At 46.0% G+C, this 16,434-nt stretch overlaps 1 pseudogene; it reads right to left on the bottom strand.

Moving 5' to 3' along the window:
• Positions 1-8,550: 8,550 nt before the first annotated feature.
• LOC147993066 (uncharacterized) lies at positions 8,551-15,897 on the bottom strand (annotated as a pseudogene).
• Between the last annotated feature and the right edge of the window lie 537 nt (positions 15,898-16,434).

Here is a 16,434-nt window from a genome sequence, read left to right as displayed (position 1 = left end):
AAGAAGAAGAAGAAAGAAAGATCCCGTTATAGTGATGAATTCTTTGTAGCTGCAGCACGAACCACCATCAGGACAACGCCCGAAGTCCAAATTCTCCAAAAGCGACGCCTTCAAGAAGGAAACAGTGCACACACACACGAGCATGATAGGCGTTGACCATCTCTCTTTTCCATCTTTCCAGAGGAATATGCATTTTTCTCTAGTCTGTGGTATAGAAAAAAAGAGTTGGGCCTGGTCGGCAGTGGGCTGGGCCTGTATCATCAAATTGAGTCCAGTGAGTCCAGTACGCACATGGCTCGTCGTCTTCGCAAATTCCCCAAATCACGCGCAACACGACGCCGGCGAGCCAGCGGGAATCTTCCCCCGCCCTTGACTTCCTCCCGCTTCCTCGAATTCTTTCACCTCCGGTCCACCGCCATCCTCTCGCCCTAGCGCCACCATGGAGCTCGAGCGGAGGAGGTCGACGTGCGGCGATCGGAGATGACGAGGAAGAGAGAGGTCACCGGCGACGCGTGGGCACCGCACGGCGGGGCGGGAGGACACCACTCGGGTAAGACGATGTATTGCCACTGTCATATGTTTCAGGCTTTCTTCGGCATGGTTAGCTGCCTGTTAAGTGTTACTAGCAGAGTAGAGTAGTTCGCTGACAGGCAAACTAGCAACAGACTTCAGGTGTTTAGGCATGCTCAACAAACAAGTACAGCAGCACCTATCACGCTCACCAGGAACGAATGAATACAAGCCACTAACATACAAGTTGTACAATCATCTGTATCTGTCTCTCTGGTAAAAATACTACAAAACTAGTACAGTGATCAAAGCAGGAAAAAGAAAACTATGCAAACTAAGCACAAAGTATACTAGGGACTTGACTCTGATAGGCGACACGGGCATGAGGGCGACTAGGGCGACACGGGCGACGCCTGTGGCGTCCACCGCGGGCCTGCCGCCGGCTACCATCTCCGGCGTGGGGCACGTCGGTGGGAGGTTCTGGGCCCTCGCGGATTCTGATGCGGAGGACGAAGACGACGGGGACTGCGCCGGACGCTCGCCGGAAGTGTACTCGCCGATGCCGTCGTCGGTGATCTGCGAGGCGTTCGGTCCCGGGTATTCGGAAGAGGAAGTGGCCACGATTGTTGATGGCGTTGTGCCGATTGATGATCCGGCGCTGCAAGGATTGGGGGCAGAGGACAAGGTCGAGATCGTTCGACGCATGGTTCATCGACGGACGGCGACAGCTGCGATCCGGACATGGAAGGGGCCTATTCCTAAGGTACATCTTCCAAAACCCTTCTTGTCTGATTTCATTACAGAGGGATCGTGGAAAGTAGTGAAGAGGAAGAAGAATCGGCGAACGCCGGCGGCGCAGGTGCCGGCGCTGGCGATCGACCGAGCGAGCGTGATCCGAGCGGAGCGGATCTCACGTTTGAATTTTTTGCTGCGCGCTGATGGGCTTGAACCGGTGGGCTGCTGTGAGGGCCCGTCCGCATTTAGGCCGTTGGGCCAGGGAAATATGACCGAGGATGGGCCGGGATTAGCAGGGTTTCAGAACCAGGCAAAACCGGCCACCGACGAAGGGGCTGCGGAGGCTCAAGTGCATGTGATCGCATCGGATCGTGTGTTATCTCATGCACGCTCAGTCTCTCTCGGCCGATACATAGATTCTACTAGGGTTCGCCGCCGCGGTCAGGTTGGCTTTCCCTCTGCTGCGATCCGACGTGTGAGGCGGGGGCTCCAAGATTGCCACGGCGTTCCGACGGTAGCCGGCGAGGATGTCATGCCGCCCAAGGCCCCGCCACTGGCCAAGGGTCCGCCGCCGGCGAAGCCGCCTGCGAGGGCTGCGCCGGGTGGTCTGACTACGACTGTGCTGGCATCGGCTGCGGCTACGGCGCCTGCGCAGGCTGCGACTCCTACAGCCAGGGATGCGGCGCCGCCGCCGCCTGGGGCCGCACCACCTCAGACGCAGCGCCCATGGCCTAGACAGATGGCTGCCGGGCGGGTAGGAGCTGCTAATGGTGCTACGGGCTGCGGGTCGGGTGCGTTTGTGGGTGACAGCCGCAACCCTCCCCGTGGTCAGTGGGGTGACGATGGATACGACGCTTACGGTCAAGGTCTTCATCGAGGTTCGTCGTCCACCGGTGGTGGGAGGGGCTATGGTTGGACGGATCACGGGGCTGCCGGTCGAGGATTTCAAGGACCTCCGGGGAATTTTGTTGAGGGGGCGGTTGGCCCGAGTCGTTTCCGGGGCCGCTACCGCGGTGGTCGTGGCGGTCATTGCCGCTATCCTCCGCGTAACTTTCCCGGTGCCACAGGTTCGGACACCACAGAGATGTCCACTGATGACGCTGGTCTCACTCAGGCGGCGGTGGAGACGGTTCGGGCACTCGCCGATGTGACAGTCCCGGCGACCATGCAACCTGATGATGCTGATTCTGACAAAGGTTCGGAAAAGGCCGGGGGTGACAAGCTATCCAAGTGGGCGGCTAAGAAGAAGAAATTGATCTGTTTCCGGTGCGGTGAGACGGGTCACTTTATGGTTGATTGCTCTGCTGAGTTATGTGATATTTGTCGGAAACCCAAGCATGTAGCGGCTGAGTGTCCGCTTCTTCTAGGCCCCAAAACGACACTTAATATTTATGGGCTCTGCTGTTCTGAGTTGATGTTCTTTGAGTCACCAAGTGTGGCTCCGGTGGCTCCTGTCATTGAAACTTCCTTCCCCGGGGTGGTTAAGGTGGTTAATGGACCTCTCACTAAAGCCTAGATTATTCAGCAGTTTCGGGAGTTGGCTCCGGGGAATTTTAACTGGTCCTTGATGAAGCTTTCAGATCAGACTTTTAAAGTGGACTTTCCTTCTAAGGAGGATTAGAAGAGAATTCTCAAGTTTGGCATGAGTAGAGTTACAGGCACAAGTTTTGTGTTACAGTTTGATGAGTGGAAAAAGAAAGAGCCTCAGGGCACGCCACTGACTCAGATCTGGGTGCGTTTTCTGGGGGCGCCATCTGAGCCCTTGGATAACTTTTTGGTCACATGGAGCCTGGGATCCTTGCTCGGTAAGACGGAGAAGGTAGATATGCCCTTCACACGTGCTCATGGTGTGGCGCGTTTGCTGGTTAGTGTGGCTAACATCGAGTTCTTGCCAGAGGTGGTCAGATGGTGTCACGAGGGTATTGCTTATATGTTGAATGTCGAGTATGAGGACCCTAATCTGTTTCAGGAATTTGAGGAGGTGCACCATATGGACACTACTGAGGGGGGAGGTGCTCCTGGGAACCATGGTGATAGCGCACATAATGATGGTGACGGGGCTTCCAGGCCTGCGGATTTGTCTAAGGCAGGAGAGTCTGCTCAGGGGAAATCGTCGAGTTCGGTCCCGTCCAACATGTTGCAACTTGGTTCCGTAGGAGCTTTCTCAGCGCCTCCTCATCTCTGGAGTGATCGTGTGGACATGGATGACCCGTCGGAACATTTGCCGCCGGCCATCACGGAGATTGACTCGGTCTTGTGTGTCGATGGACCGGGAGGACTCACTGGACAGGAGGTTCATGCCACTCCTCCTGCATCGCCGTTGACTAGGCTGGAGGTGACGGCCACACTGGACGGCTCGGCGGATATGGGCAGGCGGGAGGCTCGGCCTTCTGCTGCGCCTGATGCGCCTGCTTCGATGGGGCCAATGGCCTGTGCGGAGGCTATGGCCTCCCCGGGGGCTCTGGCGGCCTCGGGTGGGACACGCGGGCAGGAGGCCCGCGCACCCATCCCTCCCTCCATGGCAATGCCTTCCCCTACGGCGGAGTTGGTGCCATCAGAGGCGGTGCCAGCTTTCTTGGGAGGGTCGGCCGCTGGACGCGGTCAGGGGCCGATTACCGCTTCTCTGGCCAGACCTGTCCCTACGGTGGGCGCGGCGCTCATCTCCACGTCACCGCGCGCGGGCGGGGGTGTGGCTGGGCAGGTGGCCGCCGGCTCTTCGGGCCCCGTTGTGAGGGGAGGGCTGGGTGATGCGGCCATCTCACCGGCTGTTGGGGGACGGGCAGGAGGCCTTTCCCCTAGCAGAGCTTCACGCGAGGAGGTCATCGCCTTTGGCGGTATCCCGGATCCTGTCTCCCAGGGGAGGCGGATCAGCGGGAGGCTGCAGGGGCAGCCGGACGTTGATGACATGCAGCTCAGATGCGCTTTGAGGGCTGCCAAGTTGCATGACGTCGAGATCTCCACTGGTATGTCTGTTAATAAGTCGAATTCCATTTTGTATTTTACTGATGATGAAATTATTCATCATGCAAATCAAGTAGGAGTTTCACTTGGTAATAATGATCTTGAAATATCCAAGTCGGTTAATGACATTCTTGATTTGGAAGCTGAACATGCGGTAGATATGATTTGTCACATTGCTGCCGTCAAACCAATGAACGACTCGGAGATAGATGCGCTGGGGGTTAAGGTTCTTGATGGCCTGTGTGCTGATCTTGACCCTGCATTACTTGAGACAGAGGAGGACACCAATCCTGAGACGTCTCTTCATGTAGATGAGCCCTTAGTGCTAGAAGCAGAGAATGAGTGCGGTGATCAGGCTGATGGTCACATTAAGCCAAAACGGACGTGGAAATGGAAGGTCTATCCAGTCTCGGCAGCGCGTAGGAGTGCTCGGATCCGTGCTGCCAAAAAATTTCATGATGAATTATGAGAGGCATTTTCTGGAATAGCAGAGGTCTTAGAGACTTGGCTAAAAGGAGGTTTCTAGCGGATGCTTCTCTTGAACATCACTTAGATTTTATTGCTTTGTCTGAGACTGGAAGAAGCAATTTCACTTCTCAATTTCTTGCAACTTTGTCCGGGGGGTCGATTTTGATTGGCATTGCCTCCCCCCTCGAGGAAGATCCGGTGGGGTTCTACTTGGGGTCAAGTGCGAAACGTTGGAAGTTCGGAGTGTTGTAATGGGAGAGTTCGCTGTCAAGTTTCGAGTTAGAACTAAGGCAGATGGGTTTGATTGGGCCCTGGTGGCAGTTTACGGAGCTGCGCAGCCCGAGCTCAAGCTAGACTTTTTGGCGGATATGGTACGTATTTGTGGTAACGAACAACTTCCTCTCTTAGTGGGGGGGGGATTTCAACATTATCTATAGAAAAGAGGAAAAGAATAATGACAATTTTGACGGCCGATGGTCGTTTATGTTCAACACTATTATCAAAAGCTTGGATCTCAGGGAGATTGAGCTATTGGGTAGGAAATTCACTTGGGCTAATTCGTTACCGGTTCCAACATTTGAGAAACTTGACCGTGTGCTAGCAAGTGTCGAATGGGAACAAACGTTTCCTCTGGTAACTGTGCAGGCATTGACACGAGGTGTCTCGGATCATACGCCGTTACTAGTCGACTCTGGAGTTCAAACTTTTGTGGGCAACAAGAACATTTTCTCCTTTGAACTTGCCTGGTTTGAAAGAGAAGGGTTCCTTGAGTTGTTAGCTCGGGAGTGGGCTCAGGCCTCAGGAGGAAGGACGCCTATCGAGCGATGGCAATGCAAGATTCGTCATCTCCGAAGGTTCCTTCTTGGTTGGGCTAAGCACACGCATGGAATTTATAAGGCGGAGAAGGAGAGACTTCTTCTACTTATTCAAAACCTTGAAGTTAAAGCAGAAGCGTCTATCTTGGATTCCAATGAGCTGGAAACAAAGATAGATGCGGAGATGCAACTTAAGAAGCTTCTTCGCGAGGAGGAATTGAAGTGGGCGTTGCGAGCTAAGATTCGCAAAATAGTAGAAGGCGAGGATAATACTCAATTCTTTCATATGATTGCTAATGGGAAGCATCGTAAGAAGAGAATTTTCTAACTAGAACAAGACGAAGGGACGATAGTTGGTCAAGACAATCTCAAAGTTTACATTACCAATTATTATAAGCAGTTGTTTGGCCCCCCGGAAGAGACTTTTGTGATGTTAGATGAGTCTAGAGTTGAGGATGTGCCTCAACTTGAGACTGCCGAGAATGAGATCCTGATGGCTCCTTTCTTAGAGAAAGAGGTGTTTGAGGCAATTACACAAATGGAGAATAATAAGGCTCCAGGACCGGATGGGTTTCCGGCGGAGTTCTACAAAAAGTGCTGGCATTTTATCAAGGGAGATTTGATGCCCATGTTTCAGGAATTTTTTAAGGGTCAGCTTGAGTTGTTTAAGCTGAATTTTGGGACGATTACTCTTCTTCCTAAGAAGACAGAGGCTGTCCGCATTGAGCAGTTCAGGCCTATATGTCTGCTCAATGTGAGTTTCAAAATCTTCACCAAGGTCGGGACGAACAGACTTACGCAGATTGCGCACTCTGTAGTTCATCCGTCACAGGTTGCTTTCATGCCTGATAGAAACATTCTTGAAGGGGTTATTGTCTTGCATGAAACGCTTCATGAGATCCACTCCAAAAAAACTTGATGGCGTAGTTTTTAAAGTGGATTTTGAAAAAGCATATGATAAAGTTAAGTGGCCTTTCCTTCAACAAGCTTTACGTATGAAAGGTTTTGATCCGGCCTGGAGAAACCAGATTGATTCCTTTACACAAAAAGGGAGTGTCGGGATTAAGGTGAATGATGACATAGGTCACTATTTCCAAACACACAAGGGCCTAAGGCAAGGAGACCCTATGTCACCGATCTTGTTTAACATAGTGGCTGATATGCTGACTATTTTAATAGGTCGGGCAAAGGACGCAGGGCAAGTAGGTGGCCTGGTTCCTCAGCTAGTTGACGGTGGGATTTCCATTCTTCAGTATGCTGATGATACTATCATCTTTATGGAGCACGACTTGGCAAAAGCTAGAAACATGAAGCTGCTGCTATGTTTATTTGAACAATTGTCTGGGCTCAAAATCAACTTCCACAAGAGTGAATTGTTTTGCTTTGGAAGAGCAAATGATGACCAGGAGACGTATCAGCAATTGTTTGGATGTGAATTGGGCTCATTACCGTTTACGTACTTAGGTATACCCATTCATCATTGTAAGTTGACTAACATTGAGTGGAAATGCATCGAGGATCGTTTTGAAAAGAAACTGAGCTGTTGGAAAGGGAAGCTCATGTCGTACGGAGGACGATTGATTCTGATTAATTCGGTCCTTACCAGTATGCCTATGTTTCTCCTATCTTTTTTCATGGTTCCAGTGGGCGTCAGGAAAAGGTTAGATTTCTACCGATCTCGATTCTTTTGGCAGAATGATGAGCTTAAACGAAAGTATAGGCTTGCTAAGTGGGATATTATCTATAGGCCGAAGGACCAAGGAGGTCTAGGTATTGAAAATCTTGAAGTCAAAAACATATGTCTCCTTAGCAAGTGGCTATTTAAGTTGTCATCTGAGACGGAGCACTGAAAAGCTTGGCTCAGTTGAATGTGAGGCCTTCCGACTCACCCTTTTGGAAGGGTTTGATGAGAGTTAAACAACTCTTTTTCAACAAGACAAAATTTATTGTCGGGAATGGTGCCACTACGAGGTTTTGGGAGGATACGTGGCTTGGGGAGACGCCCCTAGCACCTCAATATCCTACATTGTACAACATTGTCCGACGTAGAGAAGCCTACGTTGCAAATGTTTTACAATCCGTTCCCCTCAATATTAGTTTTCGACGGACGTTAGTTGGAAATCGTTGGGAGGCTTGGCTCCATCTCGTTAGACGTTTAATGGAAGTCCGACTGTCTCAGCAGCCAGATCAGTTGCATTGGAAACTTACTAAGAACGGTGTGTTCTCTGTCAAATCAATGTATCTGGATGTAATTAACTCTAGCGTCATCCCGACCACGTTGCACGTTTGGAAAGTTAAGGTTCCCTTACGAATCAAAGTGTTTATGTGGTTTGTGCATAAACAAGTCATTTTGACTAAGGATAACCTTGTAAAATGCAATTGGGTGGGCTCGTCTAGATGTAGCTTTTGCGATCATAACGAAAATATCAAACACCTCTTTCTTGATTGTCCGTTGGCTAAAATTTTGTGGCAGTCGATTCATATTGAGTTCAATATTAATCAGCCCACTTCTATCAATATGCTATTTGGAACATGGCTTGATGGGGTTGATTCTGATACTGCAACACACATTCGGGTTGGCGTTTGTGCTTTATTGTGGGCAGTATGGAACTGCAGAAATGATTTAGTCTTTAACAGATCAACAAACATTCACTTTTTGCAGGTTATCTTCAGGGCCACGGCGTTCATCCGTATGTGGTCGCTACTCACTCCGACGGAGGCCAGGGAGCATTCGGTTACTGCGTCTACCCGATGGGAGATGGTAGTTCGGGATATTTTCAACCGGTTTGGATGACGGTCATGTAATAGGATAGGCATGTAGTGCTCCTATTTTTTTGCCAGCCGGTTGTGGCTTTGGGTCTTACCTCTTTTTGAGCTTTTGTTTATGTCTGCACGATGACCTTTCGAGACTTTGTTATTGGATTATTGTTTTAATAATATGAGCCGTATGCATCTCTCTGATGCAGAGGCTGGGGTAAACCCCCTTTTCGAAAAGAAAAAAAAGCACAAAGTATAAAGGACTAGGTTGAGAGCTTCAATACTATGTAACACTAGTAAAGATTTATGGGACAGAGTAGAACAGAACACTAGTACGGGTGATGACCTGCAGCCTCAGAGTTCCATGCATGCTGCACATCTTGCAAAACTCTGCTCCTCCTTCAACTCTCTGAAATTAACATCACCCACCACAAAATGTTGTAGGTTGATTCAGGCCTGGGACCTAGTACGTGTCTGAAATACTCTGCAAAATGGATAATAACAATTCTTTGATTAGCTTGGATATTCTAGTTCATGGGAATGATAAGCGTGTATTATACATAAGGATTTTTTTAGATCACGTACGAATGATTCCAAGTGCACATTTTTTGTTTAGTTCAGATCTCCTAATAATGATTCCAAGTGTAGTGCACTGTCTAATGCTGCAAACAAATCCCCTAGTCGGTTACCGTGTCTATCTATAGTCTTTACACTGGTAGCGGGCCGGTGGCAGCTTATCGCTAGTTGTACTCTAAAAATCAAAGCATTCACCTTCTTCTATTATTATGTTTTGCATAAACGAGATGTTTTAAACAAAAGGAAAATTGCAAAGCAATATACACGAATATCTAGACAATTAGGCGTGAAAAAACCCTAAGAGATGCAGGACATAATGTATCACACTCTAACATCAAGAGAAGAAGAAAGAGTAAGCAAAGCATTGCAAGATATGATTAAGATGACAGAGAACGTGGCAGGAGGACGCATATATACCTTGTTTTCTATGTGCGCCAGCTTCATCTTGTTCTCCTCTAATTCAAACCATTCACATAGTCCAGGGCACGCAATTATCCTTAATTCTTGGAGGTTAGTGAGTTGATGCATTCCCTCAGGAAAAGACTTGATATGTTTACATCCATCGATTCGAAGTTTCCTGAGGGAGGTGGGCAGGAGACATACCATTTCTTGGTTGTGATTGAGCTTCATCTTTCCCTCCTCTGGTTCAGCAACCACGTGCTCTAATGCATTGCACCAAGTCAATTGTATTTCCTGGAGGCTGGTGAGCTGTTGTATGCTTGCCGGCAAAGACCTCAAGCCATCACTGCTATGTATGTAAAGTTCCTTGAGAGAGGTTAATTCGCCTAGCCAATGTGATACTGATATGCTTTTAAAGCAAGCCACCAGTGTTAGTGATTCAAGCTTTGTTAGTTGCCTCATGCTCTCCCACACCTCCTTTACACTATTGATACTCATTATAACCAGTTTCTTTAGGGATGGGAGCTCGCTCAACCATATTGGCAGTTCTTCCATGTGTTGGTCTTCTAGGCATAGTTTCTCCAAAGAGGATAGTAGTTGGATGATATCTGGTGAGCCGGTTAGATCACCACAATTGGCAATAGACAAAGAAGGGAGCCCAGAGAAGTGTCGAAGCAACCTCCACTCATGCAGTGGCACCTTACAGTCTCTAACTGACAAACAAGTAGCTACTGTAGAAGAAGAGGAGGAAGCACTGGTGTGTGACTCAATGCACTCATCCCATGATGATAACACATTATCACTGCTTGATATGTACCAGTCCTTAGATTTAGGCAGAGGCCCTTTCATCCTTAGCATGGGGCAACCATGTATTTCTACTTCTGTTAACACATTATCACTTCCAGATTTTCCATATCTCTGAGAACCAGTGAGTTCAGGTTTGGTAGTTGGCCCACTACCCAGCCTGGAAAGATGACACTGTTATAACCACTTATCTCCAATTTACTCAGTGTGCTTGGAGGCACTAGTTTTTCCAGCAACATTTCGTCATCCACAAATCTGTCAACACCTTGAGTCCACTTCAGTTTCAACTCCCGAATGCTTTGCTTTGCCATTAATTTTATACTATGTGCCTCTCCCACGGACTTCACATTTTCAAGTTTACTTATCTCCAGCTCAAAAGGATCTGTTGGCTTTAGCAGGACAAGATTGCTGCTAGATCCATCAGCAGCAGCACGCACCACAAAGTGTGGTAATGATATGGTGATGGCACCGAGCTGAGGTATTCCCCAAAGACGGTCACAACCGTTTAAATAAATAAATTTCAAACTACCAATTGCACATATATTTTCTGGTAACATTACCAAGCCAGAATTTGAGAGGTCCAATGTATGCAGCTTCGTCAGGCTACAAATACTTTCAGGCATTCTTACGATATGATAATTTCCAGACAAGTCCAAGTGCTCTAGATTTGAGAGATCAATTCTGCATATCTGGTTGATGAGAATGTCCAAGGTTTTTTCAGACATATAATTGAATCGAGTAGTATCGTCCGAGGAATCTACTGGTATGTTTCTTAGTCGAGATAGATTCAAATACCGGAGCTTTGTCAGATCATCTGGCAGCGAACTGAGGTGTGTCTCTTTTAAATTCAAATATTGCAGACTGGTGAGACCAACCAAAGCTTCATGTACACAATCAAACATCCCACAGTATGATAAATCAAGGTGGACCAAACTTTTTAGGCTGCCGAAAACTCTGGGCAGTTTTTTCAAATTTTGCCAACCGTATAACTTTAAGTACTTGAGTTGAGTGAGTCTGCCCAGCGATTCAGGGAGTTTTTTTTTACTTCACAATGCCATGAAGATAAGTTCAAATACTTGAGTTTGGTGAGGGCGCCCAAAAATTCTGCTTCTTCACAACATCGAAGATATGAGTTGTGTGATAAGTTCAAATATTGTAGTTTGGATAGGCCACCCAGAGCTTCTGGTATGTGTCCAATATTTGGGCAGTATGATAAGTTCAAATACTCTAGTTGTGTGAGGCCCTCCAAGAACGCTGATATTCCTTCAACAGATGAGCAACCTGATAAATCCAAATGCACCAACTGTTGTAGCCTCCTGAATGATTCTGGCAGTTTTGTAATTCCAGAACAACTTGACAAATCAAGATACAATAGACCCTCAATTTCTCCAATTGACTCTGGTAGAGCTAATATTGTAGGAGATCCATGAAGGTTCACGTAAATCAATTTTGACAGCTTAGTGATACTGTCTGGAATCTTTGCATCCTGGACTCTTGGAGTGTTAAGATATCTTAATTGCTTCAGGTCACCAATACAGTATGCCAGCTTATGTATGGTGCACTCACTTAAGTCCAAGACACGCAAATACTTGGCAGATGAAAATGCAGCAACATGAAGTTCATATTTTTGTCACAATCCATAAAACGCAATGCTCTTATCTTGGATAAGTCTGATCCCAATGGCTTGCTACAATTATCTAGCAATGCATAGTGGTAGCGGCTTCCTTCAGCATGATATTGCCAACAAAAATAATTTCATCCTCCATGACAGATATTGCTAAATCATGTACCAGGTCATGCATGGTCAACAATATAACATCTTCATCATATAGCTCAAAAATCTGCAACAAAATCATTCAGCAGTGTCATACTTTTGGATTTATTTATATTTAAAAAATTATGACTTCATTCCTTAAATCTAAACCACTTTATGCGTCAATTCCTTTATTAAATGCTAAATTTTATTTTTGGTCCCCTGCTATTTCCCAAGTTTAGATTTGGTCTTTAAGATCTAAACTAGACAATTATGAACTTTGGGTCACAAGCCCATACGAATTTCTTCTCTCAAACATTGCAAAATCATATTCAATGACATGGCGGTTCTTTTGCGCCAGTGTCTGCCAGTTAAACATGATTCTACTTCAAAAAATATATATTTGAATTTCAAGGAAACTGGGGAAGGAAATAATTATTTGATAAAATTCAGAAGAAGAAAAAAAATACTGCGAACACTAATGCAACAGAAGCACAAAAAAAACAAGAAAATGTAGGAAAATGAAAACCCAGCAGCGCCTTCCTTCATCCTCGCCTATCAACGAGAAAGACGAGGGGGTTGCAGTTCATCGTCTCCCACCTACCTATGTAGGCAGGTGGTAGCTGCAACATGCAGCCTGCGTCACCAGATCCGGCGGCAGCAACCACAATTTTTCAGTATCTCACTAGTACGGAACAACCTATCACATAAGATACATCACCAGCAATTTTGACGAAACCGGTGGTGATAGCTGCCATGGTCCATTAAAGACGGGATATCACTGGTTTCAGAAGATATGCTTATAATTATACGTACGAACTTATTCTTAGTTATACAGAAACGTGTATTTGACCATTTTGTGCGAAAGGATTTACAGCAATCCTTTGGTAATGTGAGCTCGCTAGCAGGAATATTATTATTACTTTTGGCTGCAGGAAGATGGCTAGCGATTGGCTTGGTTGACCATCCCACCTATGGGCTAGAAATCCACATCACAGGCTGGCGCAAAACCGCTAGTCATGAGATTCAGCATAGGCGGGTGAGCCACGTCTGAAGTCTGATGAATGTGGTCATTGGGGGGCTATTATGTCCACGTGTGTTAGCTCGAGCTATTTCTGTACCACGAGTACTGGTGGCTGGCAAAACCGCTACTATACTGTACTATCTCTGTAACTTAATATAAGACGTTTTTGGCACTATAATAATGTCAAAAAATGTCTTACATTAATTTGCGCAGGGAGTATGTCTGAAACGGTTCCGTATTTTGTGATGGGACTGTCTGGTTTGCATGTATACCAGGGGTGATTCACCATGATGGTTTCCAAGACCGCATCAGATGGGTGTTTTAGTCCTGAATAGCTATTACTGCTATTCAGTGAACCGAAATATGGTGGTGTATATTTTACGATTAATGTAGTAAAAAAACTGATTCTAAAAGAACATCGAAAAAAGAACAGGGAGATTAACTTATCGCACCAAGTTATCATGCTAGTTGCAGTAAGCCCAATAGCATGTGTAAGTAAGAGACTGTTTATGCAAATGCATATGCCACATGTGGATGCAAACTAAAGACCTCGGGGTGGGCATTTCTTACAACAGGATATTACGATTTTCCCACCGGCCTTAGTACTCCCTCAGATCCATACTTGTTGCTGCTTTAGTTCAACTTTATACTTGATCAGAGGGAGTACTTACTAATGTGTACTCTTTGTTTAAGTATAGCATGCTGCAGTAAAACCAATAATTGAATATTCTAGGGATGTGTTGGGTTGCATTTGTGCGCATCAATCGTTGAGATATTGTCAAGAAGTTATTTGGAAAAGTTGTACTGTAAGCAATGATTATGTGATGTACTCAAAATCATTCTTGGGGATTTTAGAATTATACTATAGTTTCAATATCTGTCAGCTTGTATACTTTAACAACTATACTTGAGTTAATTACCTTACACCAGTTCCAACAGACTAATGAAAAGAAATCGTAAAAGGTATGAATAAACTCACAGATGGGGACTTGAAAGGATCAAGAAAAGAGAGGCCCAAAAGCTGACTAATGTATCTCTGGCCGAGCTCCCAGGAAGTGAAACCAAGAGAAACCCACTGATGAACAAGATCATCTTTAAGTATCTTATGACCTTTTGGAAATATTGCACAATAGGCAAAGCATAGCTTCAGATACGAAGGCAAAACACTATAGCTTAACTTCAGTGATGCAAGCACTTGTGTAGAAGATGTATCTTCCAAAGAAGGTGCAGTCTAGATATTACTATCTCTCACTGATTCCCATTGACCAGACTTCATAGATTGCAACGTGTGTCCAAGTGATTTAGCTTCTAAAGCCACACCCGCACACTTCATTGCAATGACCTTGCCTATTTCCACCAATTGTTCTTTGTCACCTCTAGATTCAAATGCACTCTTTTGCTTTATAATAGACCAACACATATCATCAGTCAAGGGTGCTAATTTGTATGGTTGGATGGTAGACATCTTCTTTGCAATACGTTCACTCCGTGTGGTTGCTATAACAACCACCTTACTGCTCTCCCCAACTTTTAACATATCTTTCAGTTCTTCCAACTAAGATATGTTGTCTTCCCACAGGTCATCCAAAACAATCAGAATCTTCTTGTTGGCAAGGAGCTTTTCAAGGGAATTATGGATCATCTGCTTTCCAGTGTACCCACTCTCTTTATCTTTCGCTGATAGTTGTGATATTATAGAGTTCCCAATTTTGATCAAATCAAATTTCTGAGACACGTAAACCCACACTTGAGAGTATTCATTGAATTGGGAACTATTGTAAACCATTTTTGCCAAGGTTGTCTTGCCAAGGCCTCCAATGCCATATATAGGAAGGATTGTGATATCCTTTGTCATGCTCTCAGATAAAGAAGCCAATATTATATCTCTCTCCTCAGTCCTCCCAGTGATTTCTGTCTCCAGGGTTGATGATGTTTCCCGTATATCAGTCACCTTTGGCTCATTGGCATTAGTGTGGTCTGTTAACTTGAATTCCTTGTGTTGATCTGTTATGACCTCCAGGTCGTCCCTCATGTTCTTCATCCTATTGGCCATTGTAATGTTGGGGCCAATTGTGAGACAAGGGATCATGTTCGCCAAATATTTTTTGAAGGAGAACTGCAAGACAGTTGCTTTGTTAGTAAAATACAAAATGGCCAGCACCCAACAGAAAATTTTGTTAAAACATAAGAGGCAAATCCTCTTATTTCTAAGAACCTCTGACTGTAAGGGCCAAGGTTAAGACCACCTTTAATGATGTGCTGAGAACTGGAGCTAGAACAAAATGGTATGGAGATGTTTCAGATGCCTGACCCGAAGGCTGAGGCCTATCAAAACCATGTCTAGTTCATCCAAGGATCTGGTGCCCAAATTATTATTGTGGAGACTGGATAACAGATTACCAAGTGTTGTAAAGATGTAGGCATGTTTATTAGCTGTGTGCATCCTAGCTATGAAGAGGCAGAGTGTGTGCTCATTGTGTTTGTATCTGCTTGATATTTCATTTTGAGTCAATAAAAACCGTTATTTGTCAAAAAAAGGGTTGGCGAAGATGTTCACAATCATAGAGCCAAGATCAAGCCAAACAATCTACTAGCAGATTCAATAGCTCAGTATGTTTATCTAATTATTTACAAATTGTTTTCGAATACCTATATGGCAGCTCATTTTGTAGCCAAGCAAGCTACCGCTCAGCTCATCTGGAGGCAGCAGATGTAAAGCACTTGTTTCTCAAAAAGAGAAGAGTAGCATACTCACAAATTAAAGAACTGCGTCAATTTACTGCAAAAATGCGTACCTTGCGCGCAGACGGCTGGGCGATGGCCTGTGTGTCTGCTTCGAACTCATCAATCATGTCAGAGACCTCATACAAGAAGTCCTTGAGCCGCTTCAGCCAAAGACCCGTTAGTTCGTCTGTGATGGACTGCCTCTCCGCGACCTTGAGCACTGCCTTGACAGACTCCAGCGCCATCTTCATCTTTTTGAGGTCCTTGTCCAAATTCATCTGCAGCGCGATCTGACCTCCGATCAGAGAACCAATCTGGTCACCCACCACCTTGAGGATGGCAGCAGCAAGCATGCCGCCGAGCGCCGCCATGGCCGCCGCTGCTCGTGCTCGGTCGCGCTCTCAAGGTGCGGGTGTCGAAGGTCGGGGGAGGAAGAATGGTGGGGTAAATGCTACTGAGGTACGCAATGGTGACTTATTGTTGGAGTTTGGGGCCATGGCTCTATCCCAAGTCGTTGTATGTCTTCATTTTGGAAGAGGGAATATCTGTAGTGAACAGTTGTACGCATCATGTGGTAGCTTGGCCGGCCCTCCTACTAACTTGATCCGGTCTATATTACTCTTTTTTTTGTTTGGCTTATTCTAATGATAGTGTTATTGGCTGGGTTGCGTCATTTGAATTATTGGCTCTGTTTAGTCTCCAAAATTACTTAACAAAGTGGGGTGGTTTGCTGATGTGCCGCCCAAGTGTTAGTTTTTTCAGAATGTTCAACAAAAAAAGTGTTAGTTTTTTCAGACATAACGTGTTTGGTGGCGGAGTCGACTGTATGAGAAGTCTTTGCTCTGTGTTTTGCATCCATCGATACGGCACAGCTGCTGAACCCGTCCAGAAGACACCTACTACGGAGA

This window comes from Triticum urartu, chromosome 1A, assembly GCF_056163025.1.
Source record: "Triticum urartu cultivar PI428250 chromosome 1A, HENAU_Tu73, whole genome shotgun sequence".
NCBI classification, from domain to species: Eukaryota; Viridiplantae; Streptophyta; class Magnoliopsida; order Poales; family Poaceae; genus Triticum; species Triticum urartu.
Note: the sequence above shows the minus strand (reverse complement) of the source record. Positions and strands in the feature narration are given on the sequence as shown.